This window comes from Corvus moneduloides, chromosome Z (assembly GCF_009650955.1).
Source record: "Corvus moneduloides isolate bCorMon1 chromosome Z, bCorMon1.pri, whole genome shotgun sequence".
Taxonomy (NCBI): domain Eukaryota; kingdom Metazoa; phylum Chordata; class Aves; order Passeriformes; family Corvidae; genus Corvus; species Corvus moneduloides.
Genome location: NC_045511.1, coordinates 5,319,405 through 5,332,141, shown reverse-complemented (window position 1 = coordinate 5,332,141; position 12,737 = coordinate 5,319,405). Strand labels below are relative to the sequence as shown.

Sequence of the window (12,737 nt, the reverse complement as noted above, 5' to 3'; positions counted from 1 at the left end):
ACATCAGCGTATCTTCACCAATTTTCTCTCCCCATACTTCCAATGTTTTAGAGAAAATCAAAAACATTAGAAGGGGAAAAGTTTCTAAGATTTTTAACTTGTTTTCAGTGCTCCCCTGCCTTTAACAAAAGATCTTTATTGAGCATTTAAATGTCACCCATCCTTCAGCCAACAAGTCTCACCTACCTGCTCCTCTGCTGCAGTGAGTGGCTCATCACACAGCTGAGAACAGAAGCTCTTCTCCTTGGTGCCCCAGTGCACAACTTACACTTGGCTCCTTTGATTCCAGCTGAGTGACACCAACTCACAATGTCACCTAGACCTGCTTACACAGTGACACCTGTGACACATATAGCATGACAACTTTCACTTAGAAGTCAACATCAGGTTGTTAATGCAATCTCACTTCCATTAGATAATGGTGTATCATCCCTTATCAAAGGCCTTTGGTAAAGCATTGATTCAGTAATTGGGCCATATCCAACTCAGGTTAATACCCTCCTTCCCCAAAGGATTTAGACTCTCCTTTTTCCTCCTTACCTTATTATGCAACTAGAAAACTTTTTTCAGCATTTCAGATTTTCCTTAAAGACCAGATCAACTAAGCTTTGGGTCACTTTAAACAAAACAAGAACTAGGGGCTAGAAAGTAGTAACACAATGTAGTATTTTCAGCCATGCTGCACAATCGTGCTAACTTATACCCCCTTGTGCTCCCTGCTCGTTCATCTATAAGCCAACGTCTTCAAAACACACAGAGCTTTTACCCATTCTGTTTGTTTTTCCTCTAAAAACAGCTATGGTAGAGACAGTTCTGATAAGGATATGTAAGAATTATTTACAGCTGTAGTGTTTGTGAAGTGTATACACATCATTAGTAACCAAGCAAAGCAGAATATAGAGCTCTGTACTGAACTAGAGGGGTAAGGACTGCTATTTACCTGCACTGCAAAGATAACACAGACTGGGTTTTTTAGGAAGGACATTATTTTTAATACTCAGTTTATAGGTAAGCTCTAAAAAGAGACAGGAAGTGCAAGTGCCAACTAAATACTTTGAATGAAAGGGATCAAAGATGTCTAATGTCTGAGACTGTCCCCTGCCTTTAGCAGCAAGCTGAGTCACTGAGTTGGCTCCACCATATCGTCTATCCTAATTTGCAGTTAAGAGTTAATGCATATGAGTTAACTGAATATGACAATCTCATACATTGAATTAATCACAATAAAAGCAGTTTGCTACCAAGGACTTGGTTTGTGTTTACCCATCTCTTAGTAGAAAAACAACATAAATTGTCATTAAATAGTCATGGTGGGGGTCACTCCATGGAAGCTAAACAGAAACAGAAATGCAGAGCTAGACTTCAACTTCCAGAGGAGACTCCTTAAAATAAAGGGGAACAGGACTTGTTACATAGGTAGCATCTTGCTAATCTAGCCAATAACAATGGAAAAAAAACAGACAAGACTTTTTATTTCTGAAGACGTCGTAACCAAGTAATCAATGGCAATGTACCCGTTGCTATTCATCACTCAAAAAAAAAAGATAAATTAGACCATAATTTTCACCTGCAGTAGACAAAGACAGGTAGATGGGGCTGTCTTTGTAACATGAAAATACATCAGAAAGGAGTTTTATAGGAAGAGGAGGTGGGAAAAAAGTGTAAATAATTACCTTAAGAACACCTTAGAAAGGTGTTCACCTTAAGAAAGAAGAGGTAAGCAAGTAAAGTGAAAAATATTCATAATTATCAAAGGAAGAGGTGTTTTTCCACGGTTACATCTTGTGTATAGCATACACTCAGCTCTTGTCACTGTAGTTGCCATGGCAAAACAACATTGCAAAATCAATGCCATTTTATGGAATTTTTATTGCACCAGCTCTAACCTTGCTAGGTTCAGAATATTAGTAACACTGATAACACCCGTGCAGAGTTGCAACATCCTATTTTGTTCACCCTTAACGCAGCAATTGACAATAGTTGAACTGCTCCCACACCACTCTCCCATGCTGACGTGAGCTAATTTGCTTTACCATTGTTTCCTGCTGCCTTGCACTTGCTCAACCTACCCACCCTCTGGGTCCTGGGCCGATATCCTAGGCAGCAAAAGAATGCATTCCTTCTGCTCCTATTTTGCTTGCATCGCAGTAGGCAGGCATAAATTTTAAAGGCAGCTGACCTAGAACTGACACCCTCCCTTCCCTCCCCCCTCTCTTTTTAGGCTACCATGCGGCATAGTGGACATGCTGCTGAGCACTGTAAACATCAGCAACTGCACCCTCCCTGGGAGGCTCTTCCCAGAGAGCAGGAACCAGCTGTGCTGGCACCTTCGGCAGTGACCCACACAGCGCAACGGGAACTTTGGGAAGTCTGACACGGGCAGCAGCTGCACAGTGACATGCAACGACAGAACTTTAGGGTGACAAAAGCCACTTTAAAGGACATGTGCTAAGTGCTTTTTAAACTAAAGTCTCAGAACACTCCTCCTACCCAAGAAGGCATGCTGACAGTATCATTACAAAAGCTGCTGCTCCCAAGTCCAGTCTTGGCACGTGTACTTTCTGGAGCACTCCAGGAAGCAACTATACTGCCACATCCTAAATCTTTCCAGTCCAGAGCTGGTAATTTATACAGCTGCAGCTGGAAGTTTCAAATCACTGAGGGATATTCAGGGAGGTATACAGGACTTAGGTTGTTGTTGTGTAAATTAACATTCTTCAGCATGATGGAAGGTCTGGTTAATCACTATGAAACACACTCATGAGTGTTAGCATCAGGCAACTCATGAAGGCACATTATACCATTGTCTGGAGACTCAGGCCTCTCAGCCAGAACAACTAAATAGAGCAGTAAAACCAATTTCTCCTGGCACTCCATTTTTTATTTCTGTATCCCAAAGATCTCCACTTAAAAAAAAAAAGAAAAATTTTTTTTTAAAAAAAAAGAAGTAATTAGTTTACACTTGACCGAAGTTACTGTGGAAGTGAAATACAGTTTCTGAAATGGAGGTGAGGTAGAAAAGGCAGATGTTTCTATTGTACTGTGTGCTCAGTGGAGGAATCACAAAGGGGTAGAGAATGGAAATGGACAGCGAAGAGGCATCTGAAGTTTAGGGACAGCTGGAGGCTCATCCTGAAGTCAAAGCCACTTGCATTGTGCTTATATGTTGAATCCAGAGACAAATGCATGGAAATTAGTACATTATAAGCCCCCATTTGAGTCTGCTCGAAATTTGAGTAAGCTTTTGGGTACCACTCAAGCCATCTTGCATGCTGTTTACACAACTTGTGTGATAACTTTCCCCAGCACCTCTTCCTTTTGAGATCACTCACCTGCTAGAGGCAGATCCAGTCTGACAGCTTGGGCACATGGGGAGCACACAAGAATGGGAGCACAAAAGAATGGGAGCACACAAGAATGGGAGCACCTTTGCTTTCACACAGTGCTAGCGGCAGTTCTAAAAATACTCTTTTCCACTTGCTATGCAGATACCCTTCTAAGGACTGTGGACGTGTTGGACTTTCAAAGGGTTCTTGCAACAGACTTGGAGGTCAGAACTCAACAAACAGTATGGAATAGGAATATTCATGGTTGCCTACAAGAATTAGGGCGAGGAAACATCCAGACATGGTGACCCAGAGCAGTCAAAGGCCTTTGGAGACTAAAGAAAAAGGTTGCATGGGCAACACAATGTTGCATGGACAGTAGTCAGAAGACAGCCTAACCTCAACAGCTTGAATGAAAACAAAACTATCTATCACCTAAAAACATTAACTGTCTTGATCAGCAAAAGCGGCTCACAAGATTTTTTAAACCAGATCTTGTTATAAAAATCCAACTTTAAAAATGTATCAGTTTTTCATTCAAATTCCAAAAAATCAGTTGGCAGGAGTTTGCAGAACAAAATGCAAAATAGGGGTTGATATTATGGGCGAAGATACATTAATAACAATACACAGCTGTGAAGGCATACTTCTCCTCCAGATCTAGCTATCTAGACCTTAGTTCCTTTGCTAATAGGGATTTCTAAAAGTCTTGATTATGTTGCACTTTCTGGAAGTTCAAGAACAGCATAAAAAGCAGCATTATGCAGGCCATGAGTTTGTGACAGCAGAGCTTTTTTAAAATCAGCTTAGAACACCAAATCGTAACTTCACAGAGAAGCAGAATCAAACAACACATCCACGCACAGGTTTAGTCACAGGTATGTTGTAAGGATTTTTCATCTTCTATCAATATTTTCCACTATCACAGTAGAATGTAGTTGGTACCATCTTTCCAAGCATTTGGGAGACCACCCAGGACCACAAGACATCTCTGCAGTTTAAAACAGCATGTAGGGATGAACCAGCTATGTCTGGCCAAGTCGACTGCACTTTTTCTTTTCCCTCTTTTTGATCCTGAAAGATTGCCAAATATAAATAGCTCAAAAAAAAAAAAAAAAAAAAGAGAGATCCCATCAACAAAGTGCATTAGGCAATGGATGTGCAACATCAGAATAACACAGGAGACAATAATACTTCCAACGAAGAAGCTTGGCAAGCAGCAGAGTACTCAGCCTAATACTAATGTTCCTGTAAAACACCAGTATACTAGAAACAGACAAGTGTCTAATAGTCTACTCAGCATGCCACAACAGTAAAAAAGAAGAAAACTGGACTGTCTCCAATAAAAAAGAAAATTAGAATTATGTATAACTATGCATTTAAGTTATCAAAAAAATCTTAGCATTTTTGACATAGAGGTTTCAATGTCTTGCAGAAGAGGTGTGTTTGGTTCACTCTTTGTATGGAGTTCTCAGTCCCCAGAGAAAAAGGGGCATGTCTTCTACCAGTTAACACAGCAAAACTGTTTGGTTCACTCTTTGTATGGAGTTCTCAGTCCCCAGAGAAAAAGGGGCATGTCTTCTACCAGTTAACACAGCAAAACTGTAAGAAAAACCGAAGTGTTGTGTGCTGGTTCAATATTCCAGTTAATATGCAAAACTATCAGGCCACATGCCCCTTTCTGAACCTAAAGCAACACCCCGGCCCTCATCATGGAAACGTTTCCAAGCACAGTGGTTTTTCTTCTGCCTCACTTCAGGATGACTCTATGGCTTACATTTAAACCAAAGACTTTGCTTTCACCCCATTCTTTGTCTTATATATACATTATTCAGGTGCAAGTTCATCCAGCTGACCATATCCTAAAAGCATGATGCTATCCCACTGACTGGAAAGGAAGACTGGATCTCTTCCCACTGCAGTCATCTCAGAGAATGAGCCAAGGTCATATAATTTCACAGTCTGTAAAAGTGACTCCCTCACTTATCACAAGTGTCTTTCTAGATTCAATCAAGTTTTGTCTGATGCTTCAGCACCTGGATGAAAGCAACTGATGAAATATCACACTTTGCAACAATACGCGTAAAGTCTCTACAGGATAAAAGCAAGAATACCAGATTGCACAATTTCCACACCTCCAGAGGCAATTTTCCATTCCATACTTTTAAATGTAGTTCAAACGGGGTATATGAGATGCTCAGTTTTAAAATAAAGTAGCAACCTCATTTCAAAACTGGGAAAAACTCCAGAGCAAACCAGAACTCAGCATGGTCCAGTCCATATTCAGGAACATTTTCTCCTCAACTTTCTGATAAGCTTCCGTAATTGATCAAGTGGATCACTTCAGTTTATGAAAAGCAGTTTCAGGATAATCTGAAATTCAGATGGACAATAATTCACCCCATAAGATTTCAAGCAGTCATTAAAGGACTAGTTGAAGAGAAGCAGAGTACTCTAACAGCACCTGTATTCTACATTCCCTCCTCTCTTTCTAAAATCCACCATGTTCCTAGTTAGAAGTTAAACTGAGTGAACTTCCTGAACATCACAGCTATGGCATGAGGCTATTTACAGCCTTGTCTAGTTTTATTCCTTTTTCATGTAAAAACAAACTTACGCAAACTCCTTAACAACCTGTCTTGTTACAGAACAACAGGTGCTATAGAAGCAATGCTGTCAATACAGCAGAAACAATGCAAGTGATTGTAAAAAGGCTTTTGAGAACTGCAGCTTACAAGTAGTTTTACGAAAGGTTTAGTTTCAAAGTTGACAGTAAACACTTGAGTTTACTTCATTATCCTCTTGGCTTTGGTAGACTGTATATTCTACAATTCTCATTCACAAGAGACAAAGGGGGACAGGGGAATTCCAAAGTGAATTAAAATAATTTCATTGAGGTTGTTCAACCCTTTCTATACAGTTAAAGACTAAAAAGCAAATTTTTTTCTTCAGCACTGAACAAACAAGCTAGAACTCTGACTACAAAAGTGAAAAAGAATGCATTTAATCCAGATTTTTCCAACTGTACCCCTAAACAAACACAAAAGGCATTGTTCTGGATGCTCATGCAAAAACTGTAAAATATACTATTCTCTTGCAATATACCTGAATCTAAATAATTTTCACCTATACAAAAGGAAACTTTGCCTGCTACTTCTTCTCTGAACTGACTGCATACATTTCCATGTGCCCATCCCCATCTATTCATAATGCCACATAGTAAACAAATACTGCACTATTTACTTAACAGAATAAATGAGCACATCTGACTAACAACCCTGATAATCTTAGGGCTTCAGCCAGTATCTTTTCATGAAAAACAATACAAAAAAATTTTGCACTTCACTTCCTAACAAATCAGGCAAAAACAACAAAAAAATATCTACTTGCCATCTCAACTAACTTTCCTGAAAGAAAGAACACACTACCAATATGAACAATTCCCATACTCTAAAAGCACACAGAGGACCACTGAATCAGGTTTTTGTGACTTTGCTTTAAGTCATTTCAGGACTGATGATACAATGCAAATTATTTCCAAATCAACAAACTGATCTTTGTGAGTCAGACTCCAGCAAGAGTCGTCCCCTTCTTTTGTTAGAAAACAAAGAATAAAAGGAATAGAGTAAGCTATATTTTTATCTCAGGCATAGCCATAAACCCTGAATGCTGTCACTGGGATAGGAGCATTCTCTTGAATTCCAGCCCATGAGATGCCTGTTGAAACTTAGCAGCTTTTTGCACAGTACATCCTATTTCTTTGCACAGGGTTTTGCAGTGCACTAGACAAAGTTATGCTCATATTCATATACATTCAGTGAGGCATTGCTTTAAAAAAAAAAAAGTCTTTGAATAGAGGCTCCAGGCACAGAGCCCAATGTGCAAGGTCCATATCAATATAAAACATAATCCAAACTACAAAGAATTCACAGTACAATTAAACACAGGCAGGCAGCATGTATGGATTCATAAAGCTGCTACAAGCAGCTACTCTAGAGCACAGCCTGCTCAAGCAGAGCAAGTCTGGCTGTTTACAGGGTAAGTTTGCAATTATAAGAGCACTTTTAATAGTAGCAGTGTAATTTTAATCAACCTCTCTCCCCATTACTCATACCTGCTCCTATGTCACCCTTGACTTCTGCTGGAGCTACCATTTTTCTGGCTGCATAATAAAATAGATTGGGAAACAGACCGAGGGCTGGAGAGCAAGCCTCACAGGAAAAGAAAGGGCATTTTTAAATCCAGTTCCTCAGTGCTTCTTAGCACCAGCTTTCACCAAGAAATACTTCAGCACAAAAGAAAAGTAACACAGAAAGCACATGCAAAGGAAAGAATGTGGAATAATAGAAATGTTGATGAAACTACATCAGCCTAAGTAGGTATCACAAGTGGAGTGGAGATAAGGGTTGATGTTTGCTGTTTTACCCTAGCACAGTTAAAAGGGCCAATGTGAATATCATTGCTCCTAGCAAATAAGATGATTCATAGAGTTTACTGACACCTATATTTGTCCTCCTTGTGACATCTGTGCCTCTCTGCAGGTGGAAGCCAGAGTTTGCTTTGGGCTGGATAGGCTTTACAAGTAGTTTTTAAGAGATTTGTGTGCTACCTCAGGATTTTGAAATGAAATGCTACTGAAATTCAATTCCTCAGACTCTCATCACGAACCAAGATAACCCTTAAAGACACTTAAATCTCTGCTTCTCTAAGCTGTGTATTCATCTCACATTACTCCATTCACATACTACTTACAGGTGTTTTCTAGTCAACATCTTCAGTGATAAATTGCTGTGTGTAGCCATCGTAAGCAGACAGAACAAAAATAACAAAGTACATGCAGAAGAAAAAAGAAAAAAAGACAAATATTGACAGACACATTATAAGCATTTTACTTTGTGAATTCTGTAAAAATAGACCAACAAAAAACCAGTCCCGTGCCCCCCCAAACCAAACTATGCAGTATTTCCGTGTCAATGGTCAGCATTAAACACTGAAACCAAAGACAAGTAAAGATAAGAGACACCTGAGTTATTCTGGTGTCTCTTATCAGTGTAAACTTACGTATTTAATTTTTTACTTTTTGGATTTCAACTATCATACACATAGAAAAAAAATCTTAACGGTTACATCACTGGCAATTTTGCAAAGCTTTTGGCAAATTGGAAATGTGACAACAGGCACAAAAACTACTGCATGACCCTCTAGTTTCAGAGGTACCCTTTAAAAGGAACTGTTTAAGAAAAAAGTACAATCAGCTTTACAAAATTAGCTAGTTGTTTTGTTAATTCTTTTCTTTTGTTTTAATAATGTCGTATTTTTGAGGAGTAGAAGGTTTAGTTTTCACCATTTAGGCCACATTTTCCCTTTACATGCAGCACTGAGCCTTTGTTCTGGGTGAGATCCCTGGGCAAGCGCATGGGACTTGCTCCCTAGCGCTGTGCAACAACGCAGAGTAACCACTCAGCTTCAAGCACAGACCAACCTCCTTTTAAGTACTCAGGCCTACCAAAACTGCTGTTCAAAGTTAACAATCTATAAATTGCAGTAGAGAAAAACATAATCAAGTCTGCCATTTCTTTAATTTAATACAGCAACGAGAAACTGATAAAAACATTCCCTCTGTGTGTGCCACATGCTGAAACTTCAGGAAAGACAAGCAGAACAGTGAAGAGGGACAGAGGAATAGTGAGGGGAACAAGTATTTCTTCCTTTTCAGCTACCCAGGCTTTGAGAAGCATCTTAAAGTTTCAGACATCCATTACCCTGAAGTGAATACGAATGTTGGGCTGTAACATTACTTGTATGAAGTATGCTGTGCCACTGAAGATGACAACATCCCATCTATCCATATTTGCCTGTATACTACGGTTCTACTATCTGTATTTTACAAGTCATCCTTGATCCACTTCAGACAAAACAAAGCAGTTGGTCTTAACCCATAATTGACAGCTAAACCATCTTATTTCAGCTGGGGCAGACGAGGGAGCTCACACCAGCCTTCACCAGGAAAATTACGGGGCACCAGCCTCTGACAGCCATGCTGAGGCAGAGTCATCAGGCAGGGAGGGATGCCACATCTGCCAAGTTAGATCCAGAATATGACAAATATGATTTCATAAGCAGCTAATGAAGATCCAGAAGGGGATCCTGGCTCCCTTCCACCCCCTGCCCTTGAACATGGCACAGAGGTGATGTCCTCCCACTTCCCTCACCCCACACATACCTCCCATGCCCATCCCACTGCTTGTGCCTCTGCCTTGCTCTGCATCTGCCCACACCTCCATAAATCTGTGTGTTAGGCAACCAGATAGGGGAAGGCCAGAGGGAGAGATAAGACAAGCATTAAACCAGAGGAAGAGCAGAAGTCCACAGTAGGGGAAAAAAAAGACTCTCTGTTCACTGCAGCAGAGAGAAACAAAGCTGGGAAGGGCACAGTGAGGCAAAAGCCGTCATGTCAGGATACAGAATGTCCCTGACTGGTATGCAACTAGTTGATAGGTATTTCACAGTATTAGGGGAGCTTCATAACTAGTTAAATCCTATTTGGCATATATTACTTGACTAATGCTATGGCATCTTTCCCAGCACATTCCATGAATATTGCTTCCTGTACCAGAACCTGTCTTGCTCTACCAATAAATACTTAATAGAAAGATCACACGTTATATTGAAATACCATAAAGTTGCATTATTCCCCTCATTTTCAACAGCAGTGCTGCCTAGGAAGAATTTCATAGAGTCATAGAATGGCCTGGTTTGGAAAGGACCTTAAAGATCCTTAAGTTCCAACCCCCTGTCATGGGCAGGGACATCTTTCACTAGACCAGGTTGCTCAGACCTTCATCCAGTGGTGGGGCATCCATAGCTTCTCTGGGCAACCTGTTCCAATGCCTCAATTTAAGCCTATCTCTCTCTAGGTTTTCAAATCCTAGGTCTTTGTACATTTTCTTCAGGAAAACATGTGAGTACAAGTGCTCCCATTCCTCATGGAAGTATTTTCAGGGTACATCCACACTGCCTAATGCCATGTCAATACACCGTGATTCTACCTCTACGTGAGGCAGCTCCAAGGCAGCCTGAATGTTTCCCGGGCAGCACCCCAAGTGTTGAGCAGCAGCATAAATCAGACAGCATGCTGTTCCCAGGCTGCTCCCAACAACCAGAAAAACTTGTTCAAACTTCTCCCACATGGCAATGTTCAGTACAGACCTACACATGAGTCTGGGAAGAACTGAATTACAATGAAGTAAGGAAGAGAGTATCCACACATGACTCTAAGTTTTCTGGTTTGTCTGAACAGTTTTAATTAACATACCTTGATTTTCTATGCCAGCCAAAAAAAAAAAAATCAGTAAGACCTAGTTTATAGCCTCACTATGACTTTTCAAGCATCACACTATTCTGTCTTGGTTACAACACTCCAAGACCCAAGCCAAAGTTTCAACTCAAAACATATTTACAAATTAAGTATCCACAAACTTACAATTCTTTAACAATGTACCTACAGTTGCAAAGGACAAGTCTAGAAGACTGCTCCAATGTGGCCTCCTCAACTCCCCAAGCTTTCACTGACCTGCTCGTGGCCTCACTGCCGATGTGGCCAGTCCTTAAGGACGGACCTGCCGCACATGGCAGCAAAGGTGACCTCTCTCCAAAGAGGAAGAAGGCAGCAAGCCAGCCAGCCACCCTTCCAACTTGCCAGATAACCCCTGGCTAGACATCACCCCTCCAGCCCTACATTTTAATATTACCATCTTAAGCACATGGGCCACACCTCTTCCCTGACTGTCTCCAACCTTCACCCTTGAAGAGAAAGAAACCTCAGTTTCTTGATGCCTGGGACCACTCTTCAGGAGTGAAAGGTGTGTGAGGAAAAAAAGCGTTTTTAAACAGTAAGGTCCCTGATGCAGTGGGGCCATGCACATGCCACGATGTACCTTGTTCTTCACGACAAGAAGGTGAGCTCTGTTCATGTGATGCATAGCCAGAGGGCTTTGAGAGACAGGCACCGAGAGGTGTGGGGTACAGCCCAGAGGGTTTGGAGGAACAAGTACTGCTTAGCTCCAGACACAGTCAAAGGGTTCAGGGGAACATTCAAAGTGCGGTGTAGGGCACAGACGGAAAGCTTGGAGGTCGGGTACTGCAGGGTGAAGTACACTCAGTGGGATTGGAGGAGGAAGCACCACAGGACACTGCCTGAGAGTCTGAAAGTATGGCACAGAAGGGTGCAGATAGGGAGAAGGACCAGGGATGCAGGTGCAGCCAGAGGACGAAGGTGGGGAGGAAGAAAGCGCGGCACAGCCGGGGGTTTGCGGAACAGACAAAGGGGTACGCGGGGGCAGCCAGGGAGTCTGAAAGGAAGGTGGGCAGGAGGCAGCCCGAGCCCCATCCCATCCCGCCCAGCCCTGCACGCCCCAGCGCGGGACAGACCCTGCGGAAGGACGCCGAAGGCTCCTCTTCCCCAGATCACCGCGGTGCCCGCGCTCCGGTTTCCCGCTCCCGCCGGCTCCACTCGCGCGGCAGCAACGCAGCCGCACCTGTCCCCGCACTGCTGGGCGGCAACTGCGCGGCGGCACCGCGCGGCCCGCGGGAGGGCGCGGAGGGGGCGGGCCGCGCCGCCCCGCTCCGCCCTGCACCGCCCCGCTCCGCACCGCCCCGCTCCGCACCGCCCCGCCCCGCACCGCCCCGCACCGCCCCGCTCCGCCCCGCTCCGCACCGCCCCGCCCCGCACCGCCCCGCACCGCCCCGCTCCGCCCCGCTCCGCACCGCCCCGCCCCGCTCCGCACCGCCCCGCACCGCCCCGCACCGCACCGCTCCGCCCCGCACCGCCCCGCACCGCACCGCACCGCCCCGCTCCGCACCGCCCCGCCCCGCACCGCACCGCCCCGCTCCGCACCGCCCCGCCCCGCACCGCACCGCACCGCACCGCACCGCCCCGGCCCGCCCCGCACCGCACCGCCCCGCACCGCCCCGCCCCGCACCGCCCCGCCCCGGCCCGCCCCGCACCGCTCCGCCCCGCACCGCACCGCCCCGCACCGCACCGCCCCGGCCCGCCCCGCACCGCCCCGCTCCGCCCCGCCCCGCTCCGCGCCGCCCCGCACCGCACCGCCCCGCCCCGCCCCGCTCCGCCCCGCTCCGCCCCGCCCCGCACCGCCCCGCTCCGCCCCGCTCCGCACCGCCCCGCACCGCCCCGCCCCGCCCCGCACCGCCCCGCCCCGCACCGCACCGCCCCGCCCCGCACCGCACCGCCCCGCACCGCACCGCACCGCCCCGCCCCGCACCGTACCGCCCCGCCCCGCACCGTACCGCCCCGCCCCGTACCGCACCGCCCCGCCCCGCTCCGCCCCGCCCCGCACCGCCCCGCACCGCCCCGCACCGCACCGCCCCGCCCCGCACCGCCCCGCACCGCAC

At 44.9% G+C, this 12,737-nt stretch overlaps 1 protein-coding gene across 2 annotated transcripts in view; it reads right to left on the bottom strand.

Moving 5' to 3' along the window:
- The window catches only part of ELOVL7 (ELOVL fatty acid elongase 7), a 32,474-nt gene extending 20,557 nt beyond the window's left edge, over window positions 1–11,917 (bottom strand). For both annotated transcript variants that reach the window (XM_032096596.1, XM_032096595.1), the window contains exon 1: window positions 11,757–11,917. The gene's annotated coding sequence lies outside the window, so the exon portion shown is untranslated. The remainder of the gene's footprint in view (window positions 1–11,756) is intronic.
- Window positions 11,918–12,737: the final 820 nt, after the last annotated feature.